The sequence below is a fragment of the Schistocerca gregaria genome, unplaced genomic scaffold, assembly GCF_023897955.1.
Source record: "Schistocerca gregaria isolate iqSchGreg1 unplaced genomic scaffold, iqSchGreg1.2 ptg000066l, whole genome shotgun sequence".
Classification (NCBI taxonomy): domain Eukaryota; kingdom Metazoa; phylum Arthropoda; class Insecta; order Orthoptera; family Acrididae; genus Schistocerca; species Schistocerca gregaria.
The window spans coordinates 5008931-5027023 of record NW_026061707.1 but is presented as its reverse complement, the minus strand read 5'-3'; the positions used below and the strand labels follow the sequence as shown (position 1 = coordinate 5027023).

The following is an 18093-nucleotide window of genomic DNA, read 5'->3' as shown; positions in this document are numbered from 1 at the left end:
AGTACTCGTTTGGGTTGGGTGGTCCCATACAGAATCTCTCCATGCTGCCTAATGTTTTCCTAACGTCACACTCGTCACGTACTTCACTTTTATTTCATAATCATTTCTGAGAGGTAAAGGAATTGCATGACAACCTGCAGAGCTAGTGGCGTAAAAATTAACACTCATACTTGATGTGACTCAAAAGGCGAACGAGTTACTTTCCGACGTTGTTTTAGATGTGCAAGTGCCAGTGGAAACTCGGGGTGACTGCACTCTGCCGACCATTTCGCTAGTTAACGCCGGTATTGTAGTGTGTGTTTCAAGCTCAAGAGCATCTCCAAGCAGAAAATGGTCAACAGCAACATTCAGACGGTTCCGTACTGCTCAAATGCTACATTAAAACGGTATGTTTCTTTTTCAGAACTGATAAAACACCAGCGTGACAGCATTCGAACCTGTAATCTTCAGATCCGACGTCCGACGCCTTATCCATTAGGCCACACAGTCACTGACGACCAAGTGCAACTTGTATATGACTCATCTCGAAACGCTCACACCCCCCTGATAATTTGTGTTTTCGTTCTACACAGCCGCTGCCCTTGCTCTTTCCCACCCATTCGTTACATTCAACCTCTTACGTGACCGACCAAAGATAGACTGGGAAACAAGACCACACACTTTGTGCATACGGAATCGAAGGCAGGGCGTGCCTCGCCGCATTTGCCACGATGGCCATTTGCTACTTCTGCAGAAGCGGCGGCGGCGACGACGACGACGACGACGACGACGACGACGACGACGACCGCGAGAGGCTCTGACATATGTGAGAAATACATCTATAAAATGTAATTCAGACTGCCTCGTCCCACCTTATGCTGTACCGCTTTGGCAAAGGCTTTATCTGCGCCATTCGCCTTAATCACATCTGAGAGTAATTATTAATAAAAGGCATGTCGCTAATTGTTCGTCATCACAGATACTGTTTGCTATACGGCCACGACGCGCAATTGATTTCCAAAATACGGCCTCCTCCTTTGAGGATGGAACTCACGACCCTTGGTTTACTAATCCAGTGCTCTACCACTGCGCTAAAGAGGCGCGGCCTAGAGGTACTTTTGCGTACTTCGTCCTTACGGTCGTCTGGATCATCAGACTTCAGCTGACAACACTCCATATTACCGACTAATATTTGCAGCTATGGCGACCCATTACTGCTTGGCCACACATCTGACACATAACCGATGTGCTCTCCAAACAACAACACTTGCATTTCAGAACATGTCTTTCACACATGTCTACAAAATCACCTTCACCTTCAAATACAGTTTCTTTGCAACTGACAGAGACGTAGGCAAAGTTTAAAGTTGCTATTTCCATTACATCACGTTAATCAGAAAAACGGTAATTTACATCTGCAGCGGAACAAAATTCCGTTCCGCCCAGGGTGGATCTCGAACCCACGACCCTGTGATTAAGAGTCTCATGCTCTACAGACTGAGCTAGGCCGCTGCTTCGGTGAATACTTGACGGGTAGCACGTCACACAGTACTCGTTTGGGTTGGGTGGTCCCACACAGAATCTCTCCATGCTGCCTAATGTTTTCCTAACGTCACACTCGTCACGTACTTCACTTTTATTTCATAATCATTTCTGAGAGGTAAAGGAATTGCATGACAACCTGCAGAGCTAGTGGCGTCAAAATTAACACTCATACTTGATGTGACTCAAAAGGCGAACGAGTTACTTTCCGACGTTGTTTTAGATGTGCAAGTGCCAGTGGAAACTCGGGGTGACTGCACTCTGCCGACCATTTCGCTAGTTAACACCGGTATTGTAGTGTGTGTTTCAAGCTCAAGAGCATCTCCAAGCAGAAAATGGTCAACACCAACATTCAGACGGTTTCGTACTGCTCAAATGCTACATTAAAACGGTATGTTTCTTTTTCAGAACTGATAAAACACCAGCGTGACAGCATTCGAACCTATAATCTTCAGATCCGACGTCCGACGCCTTATCCATTAGGCCACACAGTCACTGACGACCAATTGCAACTTGTATATGACTCATCTCGAAACGCTCACACCCCCTGATAATTTGAGTTTTCGTTCTACACAGCCGCTGCCCTTGCTCTTTCCCACCCATTCGTTACATTCAACCTCTTACGTGACCGACCAAAGATAGACTGGGAAACAAGACCACACACTTTGTGCATACGGAATCGAAGGCAGGGCGTGCCTCGCCGCATTTGCCACGATGTCCATTTGCTACTTCTGCAGATGCGGCGGCAGCGACGACGACGACGACGACGACGATGACGACGGCGAGAGGCTCTGAGATATGTGAGAAATACATCTATAAAATGTAATTCAGACTGCCTCGTCCCACCATATGCTGTACCGCTTTGGCAAAGGCTTTATCTGCGCCATTCGCCTTAATCACATCTGAGAGTAATTATTAATAAAAGGCATGTCGCTAATTGTTCGTCATCACAGATACTGTTTGCTATACGGCCACGACGCGCAATTGATTTCCAAAATACGGCCTCCTCCTTTGGGGATGGAACGAACCTTGGTTTACTAGTCCAGTGCTCTACCACTGAGCTAAAGAGGCGTGGTCTAGCGGTACTTTTGCGTACTTCGTCCTTACTATCGTCTGGATCATCAGACTACAGCTGACAACACTCCATATTACCGACTAATATTTGCAGCTATGGCGACCCATTACTGCTTGGCCACGCATCTGACACATAACCGATGTGCTCTCCAAACAACAACACTTGCATTTCAGAACATGTCTTTCACACATGTCTACAAAATCACCTTCACCTTCAAATACAGTTTCTTTGCGACTGACAGAGACGTAGGCAAAGTTTAAAGTTGCTATTTCCATTACATCACGTTAATCAGAAAAACGGTAATTTACATCTGCAGCGGAACAAAATTCCGTTCTGCCCAGCGTGGGGGTCGAACCCACGACCCTGAGATTAAGAGTCTCATGCTCTACCGTTTCAGCTAGCCCGGCCACTTTGGTGAATACTTGCCGGGTAGCACGTCACACAGTACTCGTTTGGGTTGGGTGGTCCCATACAGAATCTCTCCATGCTGCCTAATGTTTTCCTAACGTCACACTCGTCACGTACATCACTTTTATTTCATAATCATTTCTGAGAGGTAAAGGAATTGCATGACAACCTGCAGAGCTAGTGGCGTCAAAATTAACACTCATACTTGATGTGACTCAAAAGGCGAACGAGTTACTTTCCGACGTTGTTTTAGATGTGCAAGTGCCAGTGGAAACTCGGGGTGACTGCACTCTGCCGACCATTTCGCTAGTTAACACCGGTATTGTAGTGTGTGTTTCAAGCTCAAGAGCATCTCCAAGCAGAAAATGGTCAACAGCAACATTCAGACGGTTTCGTACTGCTCAAATGCTACATTAAAACGGTATGTTTCTTTTTCAGAAATGATAAAACACCAGCGTGACAGCATTCGAACCTGTAATCTTCAGATCCGACGTCCGACGCCTTATCCATTAGGCCACACAGTCACTGACGACCAACAGCAACTTGTATATGACTCATCTCGAAACGCTCACACCCCCTGATAATTTGAGTTTTCGTTCTACACAGCCGCTGCCCTTGCTCTTTCCCACCCATTCGTTACATTCAACCTCTTACGTGACCGACCAAAGATAGACTGGGAAACAAGACCACACACTTTGTGCATACGGAATCGAAGGCAGGGCGTGCCTCGCCGCATTTGCCACGATGTCCATTTGCTACTTCTGCAGATGCGGCGGCAGCGACGACGACGACGACGACGACGACGACGACCGCGAGAGGCTCTGACATATGTGAGAAATACATCTATAAAATGTAATTCAGACTGCCTCGTCCCACCTTATGCTGTACCGCTTTGGCAAAGGCTTTATCTGCGCCATTCGCCTTAATCACATGAGAGTAATTATTAATAAAAGGCATGTCGCTAATTGTTCGTCATCACAGATACTGTTTGCTATACGGCCACGACGCGCAATTGATTTCCAAAATACGGCCTCCTCCTTTGAGGATGGAACTCACGACCCTTGGTTTACTAGTCCAGTGCTCTACCACTGCGCTAAAGAGGCGCGGCCTAGAGGTACTTTTGCGTACTTCGTCCTTACGGTCGCCTGGATCATCAGACTTCAGCTGACAACACTCCATATTACCGACTAATATTTGCAGCTATGGCGACCCATTACTGCTTGGCCACACATCTGACACATAACCGATGTGCTCTCCAAACAACAACACTTGCATTTCAGAACATGTCTTTCACACATGTCTACAAAATCACCTTCACATTCAAATACAGTTTCTTTGCAACTGACAGAGACGTAGGCAAAGTTTAAAGTTGCTATTTCCATTACATCACGTTAATCAGAAAAACGGTAATTTACATCTGCAGCGGAACAAAATTCCGTTCCGCCCAGGGTGGGGCTCGAACCCACGACCCTGTGATTAAGAGTCTCATGCTCTACAGACTGAGCTAGCCCGCTGCTTCGGTGAATACTTGACGGGTAGCATGTCACACAGTACTCGTTTGGGTTGGGTGGTCCTACACAGAATCTCTCCATGCTGCCTAATGTTTTCCTAACGTCACACTCGTCACGTACTTCACTTTTATTTCATAATCATTTCTGAGAGGTAAAGGAATTGCATGACAACCTGCAGAGCTAGTGGCGTCAAAATTAACACTCATACTTGATGTGACTCAAAAGGCGAACGAGTTACTTTCCGACGTTGTTTTAGATGTGCAAGTGCCGGTGGAAACTCGGGGTGACTGCACTCTGCCGACCATTTCGCTAGTTAACACCGGTCTTGTAGTGTGTGTTTCAAGCTCAAGAGCATCTCCAAGCAGAAAATGGTCAACAGCAACATTCAGACGGTTTCGTACTGCTCAAATGCTACATTAAAACGGTATGTTTCTTTTTCAGAACTGATAAAACACGAGCGTGACAGCATTCGAACCTGTAATCTTCAGATCCGACGTCCGACGCCTTATCCATTAGGCCACACAGTCACTGACGACCAATTGCAACTTGTATATGACTCATCTCGAAACGCTCTCACCCCCTGATAATTTGAGTTTTCGTTCTACACAGCCGCTGCCCTTGCTCTTTCCCACCCATTCGTTACATTCAACCTCTTACGTGACCGACCAAAGATAGACTGGGAAACAAGACCACACACTTCGTGCATACGGAATCGAAGGCAGGGCGTGCCTCGCCGCATTTGCCACGATGGCCATTTGCTACTTCTGCAGAAGCGGCGGCAGCGACGACGACGACGACGACGACGATGACGACGGCGAGAGGCTCTGACATATGTGAGAAGTACATCTATAAAATGTAATTCAGACTGCCTCGTCCCACCTTATGCTGTACCGCTTTGGCAAAGGCTTTATCTGCGCCATTCGCCTTAATCACATCTGAGAGTAATTATTAATAAAAGGCATGTCGCTAATTGTTCGTCATCACAGATACTGTTTGCTATACGGCCACGACGCGCAATTGATTTCCAAAATACGGCCTCCTCCTTTGAGGATGGAACTCACGACCCTTGGTTTACTAGTCCAGTGCTCTACCACTGCGCTAAAGAGGCGCGGCCTAGAGGTACTTTTGCGTACTTCGTCCTTACGGTCGTCTGGATCATCAGACTTCAGCTGACAACACTCCATATTACCGACTAATATTTGCAGCTATGGCGACCCATTACTGCTTGGCCACACATCTGACACATAACCGATGTGCTCACCAAACAACAACACTTGCATTTCAGAACATGTCTTTCACACATGTCTACAAAATCACCTTCACCTTCAAATACAGTTTCTTTGCAACTGACAGAGACGTAGGCAAAGTTTAAAGTTGCTATTTCCTTTAAATGACGTTAATCAGAAAAACGGTAATTTACATCTGCAGCGGAACAAAATTCCGTTCCGCCCAGGGTGGGGCTCGAACCCACGACCCTGTGATTAAGAGTCTCATGCTCTACAGACTGAGCTAGCCCGCCTGCTTCGGAGAATACTTGACGGGTAGCACGTCACACAGTACTCGTTTGGGTTGGGTGGTCCCATACAGAATCTCTCCATGCTGCCTAATGTTTTCCTAACGTCACACTCGTCACGTACTTCACTTTTATTTCATAATCATTTCTGAGAGGTAAAGGAATTGCATGAGAACCTGCAGAGCTAGTGGCGTCAAAATTAACACTCATACTTGATGTGACTCAAAAGGCGAACGAGTTACTTTCCGACGTTGTTTTAGATGTGCAAGTGCCAGTGGAAACTCGGGGTGACTGCACTCTGCCGACTATTTCGCTAGTTAACACCGGTATTGTAGTGTGTGTTTCAAGCTCAAGAGCATCTCCAAGCAGAAAATGGTCAACAGCAACATTCAGACGGTTTCGTACTGCTCAAATGCTACATTAAAACGGTATGTTTCTTTTTCAGAACTGATAAAACACGAGCGTGACAGCATTCGAACCTGTAATCTTCAGATCCGACGTCCGACGCCTTATGCATTAGGCCACACAGTCACTGACGACCAATTGCAACTTGTATATGACTCATCTCGAAACGCTCACACCCCCTGATAATTTGAGTTTTCGTTCTACACAGCCGCTGCCCTTGCTCTTTCCCACCCATTCGTTACATTCAACCTCTTACGTGACCGACCAAAGATAGACTGGGAAACAAGACCACACACTTTGTGCATACGGAATCGAAGGCAGGGCGTGCCTCGCCGCATTTGCCACGATGGCCATTTGCTACTTCTGCAGAAGCGGCGGCAGCGACGACGACGACGACGACGACGATGACGACGGCGAGAGGCTCTGACATATGTGAGAAATACATCTATAAAATGTAATTCAGACTGCCTCGTCCCACCATATGCTGTACCGCTTTGGCAAAGGCTTTATCTGCGCCATTCGCCATAATCACATCTGAGAGTAATTATTAATAAAAGGCATGTCGCTAATTGTTCGTCATCACAGATACTGTTTGCTATACGGCCACGACGCGCAATTGATTTCCAAAATACGGCCTCCTCCTTTGGGGATGGAACGACCCTTGGTTTACTAGTCCAGTGCTCTACCACTGCGCTAAAGAGGCGCGGCCTATCGGTACTTTTGCGTACTTCGTCCTTACTATCGTCTGGATCATCAGACTACAGCTGACAACACTCCATATTACCGACTAATATTTGCAGCTATGGCGACCCATTACTGCTTGGCCACGCATCTGACACATAACCGATGTGCTCTCCAAACAACAACACTTGCATTTCAGAACATGTCTTTCACACATGTCAACAAAATCACCTTCACCTTCAAATACAGTTTCTTTGCGACTGACAGAGACGTAGGCAATGTTTAAAGTTGCTATTTCCATTACATCACGTTAATCAGAAAAACGGTAACTTACATCTGCAGCGGAACGAAATTCCGTTCCGCCCAGCGTGGGGGTCGAACCCACGACCCTGAGATTAAGAGTCCCATGCTCTACCGATTCAGCTAGCCCGGCTGCTTCGGTGAATACTTGCCGGGTAGCACGTCACACAGTACTCGTTTGGGTTGGGTGGTCCCATACAGAATCTCTCCATGCTGCCTAATGTTTTCCTAACGTCACACTCGTCACGTACTTCACTTTTATTTCATAATCATTTCTGAGAGGTAAAGGAATTGCATGACAACCTGCAGAGCTAGTGGCGTCAAAATTAACACTCATACTTGATGTGACTCAAAAGGCGAACGAGTTACTTTCCGACGTTGTTTTAGATGTGCAAGTGCCAGTGGAAACTCGGGGTGACTGCACTCTGCCGACCATTTCGCTAGTTAACGCCGGTATTGTAGTGTGTGTTTCAAGCTCAAGAGCATCTCCAAGCAGAAAATGGTCAACAGCAACATTCAGACGGTTCCGTACTGCTCAAATGCTACATTAAAACGGTATGTTTCTTTTTCAGAACTGATAAAACACCAGCGTGACAGCATTCGAACCTGTAATCTTCAGATCCGACGTCCGACGCCTTATCCATTAGGCCACACAGTCACTGACGACCAAGTGCAACTTGTATTTGACTCATCTCGAAACGCTCACACCCCTGATAATTTGTGTTTTCGTTCTACACAGCCGCTGCCCTTGCTCTTTCCCACCCATTCGTTACATTCAACCTCTTACGTGACCGACCAAAGATAGACTGGGAAAGAAGACCACACACTTTGTGCATACGGAATCGAAGGCAGGGCGTGCCTCGCCGCATTTGCCACGATGTCCATTTGCTACTTCTGCAGAAGCGGCGGCAGCGACGACGACGACGATGACGACGGCGAGAGGCTCTGACATATGTGAGAAATACATCTATAAAATGTAATTCAGACTGCCTCGTCCCACCATATGCTGTACCGCTTTGGCAAAGGCTTTATCTGCGCCATTCGCCTTAATCACATCTGAGAGTAATTATTAATAAAAGGCATGTCGATAATTGTTCGTCATCACAGATACTGTTTGCTATACGGCCACGACGCGCAATTGATTTCCAAAATACGGCCTCCTCCTTTGGGGATGGAACGACCCTTGGTTTACTAGTCCAGTGCTCTACCACTGCGCTAAAGAGGCGCGGCCTAGCGGTACTTTTGCGTACTTCGTCCTTACTATCGTCTGGATCATCAGACTACAGCTGACAACACTCCATATTACCGACTAATATTTGCAGCTATGGCGACCCATTACTGCTTGGCCACGCATCTGACACATAACCGATGTGCTCTCCAAACAACAACACTTGCATTTCAGAACATGTCTTTCACACATGTCTACAAAATCACCTTCACCTTCAAATACAGTTTCTTTGCGACTGACAGAGACGTAGGCAAAGTTTAAAGTTGCTATTTCCATTACATCACGTTAATCAGAAAACGGTAATTTACATCTGCAGCGGAACAAAATTCCGTTCCTCCCAGCGTGGGGCTCGAACCCACGACCCTGAGATTAAGAGTCTCATGCTCTACCGATTCAGCTAGCCCGGCTGCTTCGGTGAATACTTGCCGGGTAGCACGCACACAGTACTCGTTTGGGTTGGGTGGTCCCATACAGAATCTCTCCATGCTGCCTAATGTTTTCCTAACGTCACACTCGTCACGTACTTCACTTTTATTTCATAGTCATTTCTGAGAGGTAAAGGAATTGCATGACAACCTGCAGAGCTAGTGGCGTCAAAATTAACACTCATACTTGATGTGACTCAAAAGGCGAACGAGTTACTTTCCGACGTTGATTTAGATGTGCAAGTGCCAGTGGAAACTCGGGGTGACTGCACTCTGCCGACCATTTCGCTAGTTAACACCGGTCTTGTAGTGTGTGTTTCAAGCTCAAGAGCATCTCCAAGCAGAAAATGGTCAACAGCAACATTCAGACGGTTTCGTACTGCTCAAATGCTACATTAAAACGATATGTTTCTTTTTCAGAACTGATAAAACACCAGCGTGACAGCATTCGAACCTGTAATCTTCAGATCCGAAGTCCGACGCCTTATCCATTAGGCCACACAGTCACTGACGACCAAGTGCAACTTGTATATGACTCATCTCGAAACGCTCACACCCCCCTGATAATTTGTGTTTTCGTTCTACACAGCCGCTGCCCTTGCTCTTTCCCACCCATTCGTTACATTCAACCTCTTACGTGACCGACCAAAGATAGACTGGGAAACACGACCACACACTTTGTGCATACGGAATCGAAGGCAGGGCGTGCCTCGCCGCATTTGCCACGATGGCCATTTGCTACGTCTGCAGAAGCGGCGGCGGCGACGACGACGACGACGACGACGACGACGACGACGACGACGACGACGACCGCGAGAGGCTCTGACATATGTGAGAAATACATCTATAAAATGTAATTCAGACTGCCTCGTCCCACCTTATGCTGTACCGCTTTGGCAAAGGCTTTATCTGCGCCATTCGCCTTAATCACATCTGAGAGTAATTATTAATAAAAGGCATGTCGCTAATTGTTCGTCATCACAGATACTGTTTGCTATACGGCCACGACGCGTAATTGATTTCCGAAATACGGCCTCCTCTTTTGAGGATGGAACTCACGACCCTTGGTTTACTAGTCCAGTGCTCTACCACTGCGCTAAAGAGGCGCGGCCTAGAGGTACATTTGCGTACTTCGTCCTTACGGTCGTCTGGATCATCAGACTTCAGCTGACAACACTCCATATTACCGACTAATATTTGCAGCTATGGCGACCCATTACTGCTTGGCCACACATCTGACACATAACCGATGTGCTCTCCAAACAACAACACTTGCATTTCAGAACATGTCTTTCACACATGTCTACAAAATCACCTTCACCTTCAAATACAGTTTCTTTGCAACTGACAGAGACGTATGCAAAGTTTAAAGTTGCTATTTCCATTACATGACGTTAATCAGAAAAACGGTAATTTACATCTGCAGCGGAACAAAATTCCGTTCCGCCCAGGGTGGGGCTCGAACCCACGACCCTGTGATTAAGAGTCTCATGCTCTACAGACTGAGCTAGCCCGCCTGCTTCGGTGAATACTTGACGGGTAGCACGTCACACAGTACTCGTTTGGGTTGGGTGGTCCCATACAGAATCTCTCCATGCTGCCTAATGTTTTCCTAACGTCACACTCGTCACGTACTTCACTTTTATTTCATAATCATTTCTGAGAGGTAAAGGAATTGCATGACAACCTGCAGAGCTAGTGGCGTCAAAATTAACACTCATACTTGATGTGACTCAAAAGGCGAACGAGTTACTTTCCGACGTTGTTTTAGATGTGCAAGTGCCAGTGGAAACTCGGGGTGACTGCACTCTGCCGACTATTTCGCTAGTTAACACTGGTATTGTAGTGTGTGTTTCAAGCTCAAGAGCATCTCCAAGCAGAAAATGGTCAACAGCAACATTCAGACGGTTTCGTACTGCTCAAATGCTACATTAAAACGGTATGTTTCTTTTTCAGAACTGATAAAACACGAGCGTGACAGCATTCGAACCTGTAATCTTCAGATCCGACGTCCGACGCCTTATCCATTAGGCCACACAGTCACTGACGACCAACTGCAACTTGTATATGACTCATCTCGAAACGCTCACCCCCCCTGATAATTTGAGTTTTCGTTCTACACAGCCGCTGCCCTTGCTCTTTCCCACCCATTCGTTACATTCAACCTCTTACGTGACCGACCAAAGATAGACTGGGAAACAAGACCACACACTTTGTGCATACGGAATCGAAGGCAGGGCGTGCCTCGCCGCATTTGCCACGATGTCCATTTGCTACTTCTGTAGAAGCGGCGGCAGCGACGACGACGACGACGACGACGATGGCGAGAGGCTCTGACATATGTGAGAAATACATCTATAAAATGTAATTCAGACTGCCTCGTCCCACCATATGCTGTACCGCTTTGGCAAAGTCTTTATCTGCGCCATTCGCCTTAATCACATCTGAGAGTAATTATTAATAAAAGGCATGTCGCTAATTGTTCGTCATCACAGATACTGTTTGCTATACGGCCACGACGCGCAATTGATTTCCAAAATACGGCCTCCTCCTTTGGGGATGGAACTCACGACCCTTGGTTTACTTGTCCAGTGCTCTACCACTGCGCTAAAGAGGCGCGGCCTAGCGGTACTTTTGCGTACTTCGTCCTTACTATCGTCTGGATCATCAGACTACAGCTGACAACACTCCATATTACCGACTAATATTTGCAGCTATGGCGACCCATTACTGCTTGGCCACGCATCTGACACATAACCGATGTGCTCTCCAAACAACAACACTTGCATTTCAGAACATGTCTTTCACACATGTCAACAAAATCACCTTCACCTTCAAATACAGTTTCTTTGCGACTGACAGAGACGTAGGCAATGTTTAAAGTTGCTATTTCCATTACATCACGTTAATCAGAAAAACGGTAATTTACATCTGCAGCGGAACAAAATTCCGTTCCGCCCAGCGTGGGGGTCGAACCCACGACCCTGAGATTAAGAGTCTCATGCTCTACCGATTCAGCTAGCCCGGCTGCTTCGTTGAATACTTGCCGGGTAGCACGTCACACAGTACTCGTTTGGGTTGGGTGGTCCCATACAGAATCTCTCCATGCTGCCTAATGTTTTCCTAACGTCACACTCGTCACGTACTTCACTTTTATTTCATAATCATTTCTGAGAGGTAAAGGAATAGCATGACAACCTGCAGAGCTAGTGGCATCAAAATTAACACTCATACTTGATGTGACTCAAAAGGCGAACGAGTTACTTTCCGACGTTGTTTTAGATGTGCAAGTGCCAGTGGAAACTCGGGGTGACTGCACTCTGCCGACCATTTCGCTAGTTAACGCCGGTATTGTAGTGTGTGTTTCAAGCTCAAGAGCATCTCCAAGCAGAAAATGGTCAACAGCAACAATCAGACGGTTCCGTACTGCTCAAATGCTACATTAAAACGGTATGTTTCTTTTTCAGAACTGATAAAACACCAGCGTGACAGCATTCGAACCTGTAATCTCCAGATCCGACGTCCGACGCCTTATCCATTAGGCCACACAGTCACTGACGACCAAGTGCAACTTGTATTTGACTCATCTCGAAACGCTCACACCCCTGATAATTTGTGTTTTCGTTCTACACAGCCGCTGCCCTTGCTCTTTCCCACCCATTCGTTACATTCAACCTCTTACGTGACCGACCAAAGATAGACTGGGAAACAAGACCACACACTTTGTGCATACGGAATCGAAGGCAGGGCGTGCCTCGCCGCATTTGCCACGATGTCCATTTGCTACTTCTGCAGAAGCGGCGGCAGCGACGACGACGACGACGACGACGACGATGACGACGGCGAGAGGCTCTGACATATGTGAGAAATACATCTATAAAATGTAATTCAGACTGCCTCGTCCCACCATATGCTGTACCGCTTTGGCAAAGGCTTTATCTGCGCCATTCGCCTTAATCACATCTGAGAGTAATTATTAATAAAAGGCATGTCGCTAATTGTTCGTCATCACAGATACTGTTTGCTATACGGCCACGACGCGCAATTGATTTCCAAAATACGGCCTCCTCCTTTGGGGATGGAACGACCCTTGGTTTAGTAGTCCAGTGCTCTACCACTGCGCTAAAGAGGCGCGGCCTAGCGGTACTTTTGCGTACTTCGTCCTAACTATCGTCTGGATCATCAGACTACAGCTGACAACACTCCATATTACCGACTAATATTTGCAGCTATGGCGACCCATTACTGCTTGGCCACGCATCTGACACATAACCGATGTGCTCTCCAAACAACAACACTTGCATTTCAGAACATGTCTTTCACACATGTCTACAAAATCACCTTCACCTTCAAATACAGTTTCTTTGCGACTGACAGAGACGTAGGCAATGTTTAAAGTTGCTATTTCCATTACATCACGTTAATCAGAAAAACGGTAATTTACATCTGTAGCGGAACAAAATTCCGTTCCTCCCAGCGTGGGGGTCGAACCCACGACCCTGAGATTAAGAGTCTCATGCTCTACCGATTCAGCTAGCCCGGCTGCTTCGGTGAATACTTGCCGGGTAGCACGTCACACAGTACTCGTTTGGGTTGGGTGGTCCCATACAGAATCTCTCCATGCTGCCTAATGTTTTCCTAACGTCACACTCGTCACGTACTTCACTTTTATTTCATAATCATTTCTGAGAGGTAAAGGAATTGCATGAGAACCTGCAGAGCTAGTGGCGTCAAAATTAACACTCATACTTGATGTGACTCAAAAGGCGAACGAGTTACTTTCCGACGTTGTTTTAGATGTGCAAGTGCCAGTGGAAACTCGGGGTGACTGCACTCTGCCGACCATTTCGCTAGTTAACGCCGGTATTGTAGTGTGTGTTTCAAGCTCAAGAGCATCTCCAAGCAGAAAATGGTCAACAGCAACATTCAGACGGTTCCGTACTGCTCAAATGCTACATTAAAACGGTATGTTTCTTTTTCAGAACTGATAAAACACCAGCGTGACAGCATTCGAACCTGTAATCTTCAGATCCGACGTCCGACGCCTTATCCATTAGGCCACACAGTCACTGACGACCAAGTGCAACTTGTATATGACTCATCTCGAAACGCTCACACCCCTGATAATTTGTGTTTTCGTTCTACACAGCCACTGCCCTTGCTCTTTCCCACCCATTCGTTACATTCAACCTCTTACGTGACCGACCAAAGATAGACTGGGAAACAAGACCACACACTTTGTGCATACGGAATCGAAGGCAGGGCGTGCCTCGCCGCATTTGCCACGATGGCCATTTGCTACTTCTGCAGAAACGGCGGCGGCGGCGACGACGACGACGACGACGACGACTACGACCGCGAGAGGCTCTGACATATGTGAGAAATACATCTATAAAATGTAATTCAGACTGCCTCGTCCCACCTTATGCTGTACCGCTTTGGCAAAGGCTTTATCTGCGCCATTCGCCTTAATCATATCTGAGAGTAATTATTAATAAAAGGCATGTCGCTAATTGTTCGTCATCACAGATACTGTTTGCTATACGGCCACGACGCGCAATTGATTTCCAAAATACGGCCTTCTCCTTTGGGGATGGAACTCACGACCCTTGGTTTACTAGTCCAGTGCTCTACCACTGAGCTAAAGAGGCGCGGTCTAGCGGTACTTTTGCGTACTTCGTCCTTACTATCGTCTGGATCATCAGACTACAGCTGACAACACTCCATATTACCGACTAATATTTGCAGCTATGGCGACCCATTACTGCTTGGCCACGCATCTGACACATAACCGATGTGCTCTCCAAACAACAACACTTGCATTTCAGAACATGTCTTTCACACATGTCTACAAAATCACCTTCACCTTCAAATACAGTTTCTTTGCGACTGACAGAGACGTAGGCAAAGTTTAAAGTTGCTATTTCCATTACATCACGTTAATCAGAAAAACGGTAATTTACATCTGCAGCGGAACAAAATTCCGTTCTGCCCAGCGTGGGGGTAGAACCCACGACCCTGAGATTAAGAGTCTCATGCTCTACCGTTTCAGCTAGCCCGGTCACTTTGGTGAATACTTGCCGACCAGCACGTCACACAGTACTCGTTTGGGTTGGGTGGTCCCATACAGAATCTCTCCATGCTGCCTAATGTTTTCCTAACGTCACACTCGTCACGTACATCACTTTTATTTCATAATCATTTCTGTGATGTAAAGGAATTGCATGACAACCTGCAGAGCTAGTGGCGTCATAATTAACACTCATACTTGATGTGACTCAAAAGGCGAACGAGTTACTTTCCGACGTTGTTTTAGATGTGCAAGTGCCAGTGGAAACTCGGGGTGACGGCACTCTGCCGACCATTTCGCTAGTTAACACCGGTCTTGTAGTGTGTGTTTCAAGCTCAAGAGCATCTCCAAGCAGAATATGGTCAACAGCAACATTCAGACGGTTTCGTACTGCTCAAATGCTACATTAAAACGGTATGTTTCTTTTTCAGAACTGATAAAACGCCAGCGTGACAGCATTCGAACCTGTAATCTTCAGATCCGACGTCCGACGCCTTATCCATTAGGCCACACAGTCACTGACGACCAAGTGCAACTTGTATATGACTCATCTCGAAACGCTCACACCCCTGATAATTTGTGTTGTCGTTCTACACAGCCGCTGCCCTTGCTCTTTCCCACCCATTCGTTACATTCAACCTCTTACGTGACCGACCAAAGATAGACTGGGAAACAAGACCACACACTTTGTGCATACGGAATCGAAGGCAGGGCGTGCCTCGCCGCATTTGCCACGATGGCCATTTGCTACTTCTGCAGAAGCGGCGGCGGCGACGACGACGACGACGACGACGACGACGACGACGACGACGACCGCGAGAGGCTCTGACATATGTGAGAAATTCATCTATAAAATGTAATTCAGACTGCCTCGTCCCACCTTATGCTGTACCGCTTTGGCAAAGGCTTTATCTGCGCCACTCGCCTTAATCACATCTGAGAGTAATTATTAATGAAAGGCATGTCGCTAATTGTTCGTCATCACAGATACTGTTTGCTATACGGCCACGACGCGCAATTGATTTCCAAAATACGGCCTCCTCCTTTGAGGATGGAACTCACGACCCTTGGTTTACTAGTCCAGTGCTCTACCACTGCGCTAAAGAGGCGCGGCCTAGAGGTACTTTTGCGTACTTCGTCCTTAAGGTCGTCTGGATCATCAGACTTCAGCTGACAACACTCCATATTACCGACTAATATTTGCAGCTATGGCGACCCATTACTGCTTGGCCACACATCTGACACATAACGGATGTGCTCTCCAAACAACAACACTTGCATTTCAGAACATGTCTTTCACACATGTCTACAAAATCACCTTCACCTTCAAATACAGTTTCTTTGCAACTGACAGAGACGTAGGCAAAGTTTAAAGTTGCTATTTCCATTACATCACGTTAATCAGAAAAACGGTAATTTACATCTGCAGCGGAACAAAATTCCGTTCCGCCCATTGTGGGGCTCGAACCCACGATCCTGTAATTAAGAGTATCATGCTCTACAGACTGAGCTAGCCCGCTGCTTCGGTGAATACTTGCCGGGTAGCACGTCACACAGTACTCGTTTGGGTTGGGTGGTCCCATACAGAATCTCTCCATGCTGCCTAATGTTTTCCTAACGTCACACTCGTCACGTACTTCACTTTTATTTCATAATCATTTCTGAGAGGTAAAGGAATTGCATGACAACCTGCAGAGCTAGTGGCGTCAAAATTAACACTCATACTTGATGTGACTCAAAAGGCGAACGAGTTACTTTCCGACGTTGTTTTAGATGTGCAAGTGCCAGTGGAAACTCGGGGTGACTGCACTCTGCCGACCATTTCGCTAGTTAACACCGGTATTGTAGTGTGTGTTTCAAGCTCAAGAGCATCTCCAAGCAGAAAATGGTCAACAGCAACATTCAGACGGTTTCGTACTGCTCAAATGCTACATTAAAACGGTATGTTTCTTTTTCAGAACTGATAAAACACGAGCGTGACAGCATTCGAACCTGTAATCTTCAGATCCGACGTCCGACGCTTTATCCATTAGGCCACACAGTCACTGACGACCAATTGCAACTTGTATATGACTCATCTCGAAACGCTCACACCCCCTGATAATTTGAGTTTTCGTTCTACACAGCCGCTGCCCTTGCTCTTTCCCACCCATTCGTTACATTCAACCTCTTACGTGACCGACCAAAGATAGACTGGGAAACAAGAGCACACACTTTGCTCATACGGAATCGAAGGCAGGGCGTGCCTCGCCGCATTTGCCACGATGGCCATTTGCTACTTCTGCAGAAGCGGCGGCAGCGACGACGACGACGACGATGACGACGGCGAGAGGCTCTGACATATGTGAGAAATACATCTATAAAATGTAATTCAGACTGCCTCGTCCCACCTTATGCTGTACCGCTTTGGCAAAGGCTTTATCTGCGCCATTCGCCTTAATCACATCTGAGAGTAATTATTAATAAAAGGCATGTCGCTAATTGTTCGTCATCACAGATACTGTTTGCTATACGGCCACGACGCGCAATTGATTTCCAAAGTACGGCCTCCTCCTTTGAGGATGGAACTCACGACCCTTGGTTTACTAGTCCAGTGCTCTACCACTGCGCTAAAGAGGCGCGGCCTAGCGGTACTTTTGCGTACTTCGTCCTTACGGTCGTCTGGATCATCAGACTTCAGCTGACAACACTTCATATTACCGACTAATATTTGCAGCTATGGCGACCCATTACTGCTTGGCCACACATCTGACACATAACCGATGTGCTCTCCAAACAACAACACTTGCGTTTCAGAACATGTCTTTCACACATGTCTACAAAATCACCTTCACCTTCAAATACAGTTTCTTTGCGACTGACAGAGACGTAGGCAAAGTATAAAGTTGCTATTTCCATTACATCACGTTAATCAGAAAACCGTAATTTACATCTGCAGCGGAACAAAATTCCGTTC

The 18093-nt window shown here is 46.7% G+C and overlaps 5 non-coding genes across 5 annotated transcripts; all 5 read right to left on the bottom strand.

Annotated features, from left to right (window-relative positions):
• Positions 1-2930: 2930 nt before the first annotated feature.
• On the bottom strand, positions 2931-3003 carry Trnak-cuu (transfer RNA lysine (anticodon CUU)). The gene has a single exon. It is a non-coding gene; the product is annotated as a tRNA-Lys (tRNA).
• A 4471-nt stretch (positions 3004-7474) lies between these two features.
• Positions 7475-7547, bottom strand: Trnak-cuu (transfer RNA lysine (anticodon CUU)). Its single transcript has one exon. It is a non-coding gene; the product is annotated as a tRNA-Lys (tRNA).
• A 1429-nt stretch (positions 7548-8976) lies between these two features.
• Trnak-cuu (transfer RNA lysine (anticodon CUU)) lies at positions 8977-9049 on the bottom strand. Its single transcript has one exon. It is a non-coding gene; the product is annotated as a tRNA-Lys (tRNA).
• A 2973-nt stretch (positions 9050-12022) lies between these two features.
• Trnak-cuu (transfer RNA lysine (anticodon CUU)) lies at positions 12023-12095 on the bottom strand. The gene has a single exon. It is a non-coding gene; the product is annotated as a tRNA-Lys (tRNA).
• Positions 12096-13537: 1442 nt separating this feature from the next.
• Positions 13538-13610, bottom strand: Trnak-cuu (transfer RNA lysine (anticodon CUU)). The gene has a single exon. It is a non-coding gene; the product is annotated as a tRNA-Lys (tRNA).
• Positions 13611-18093: the final 4483 nt, after the last annotated feature.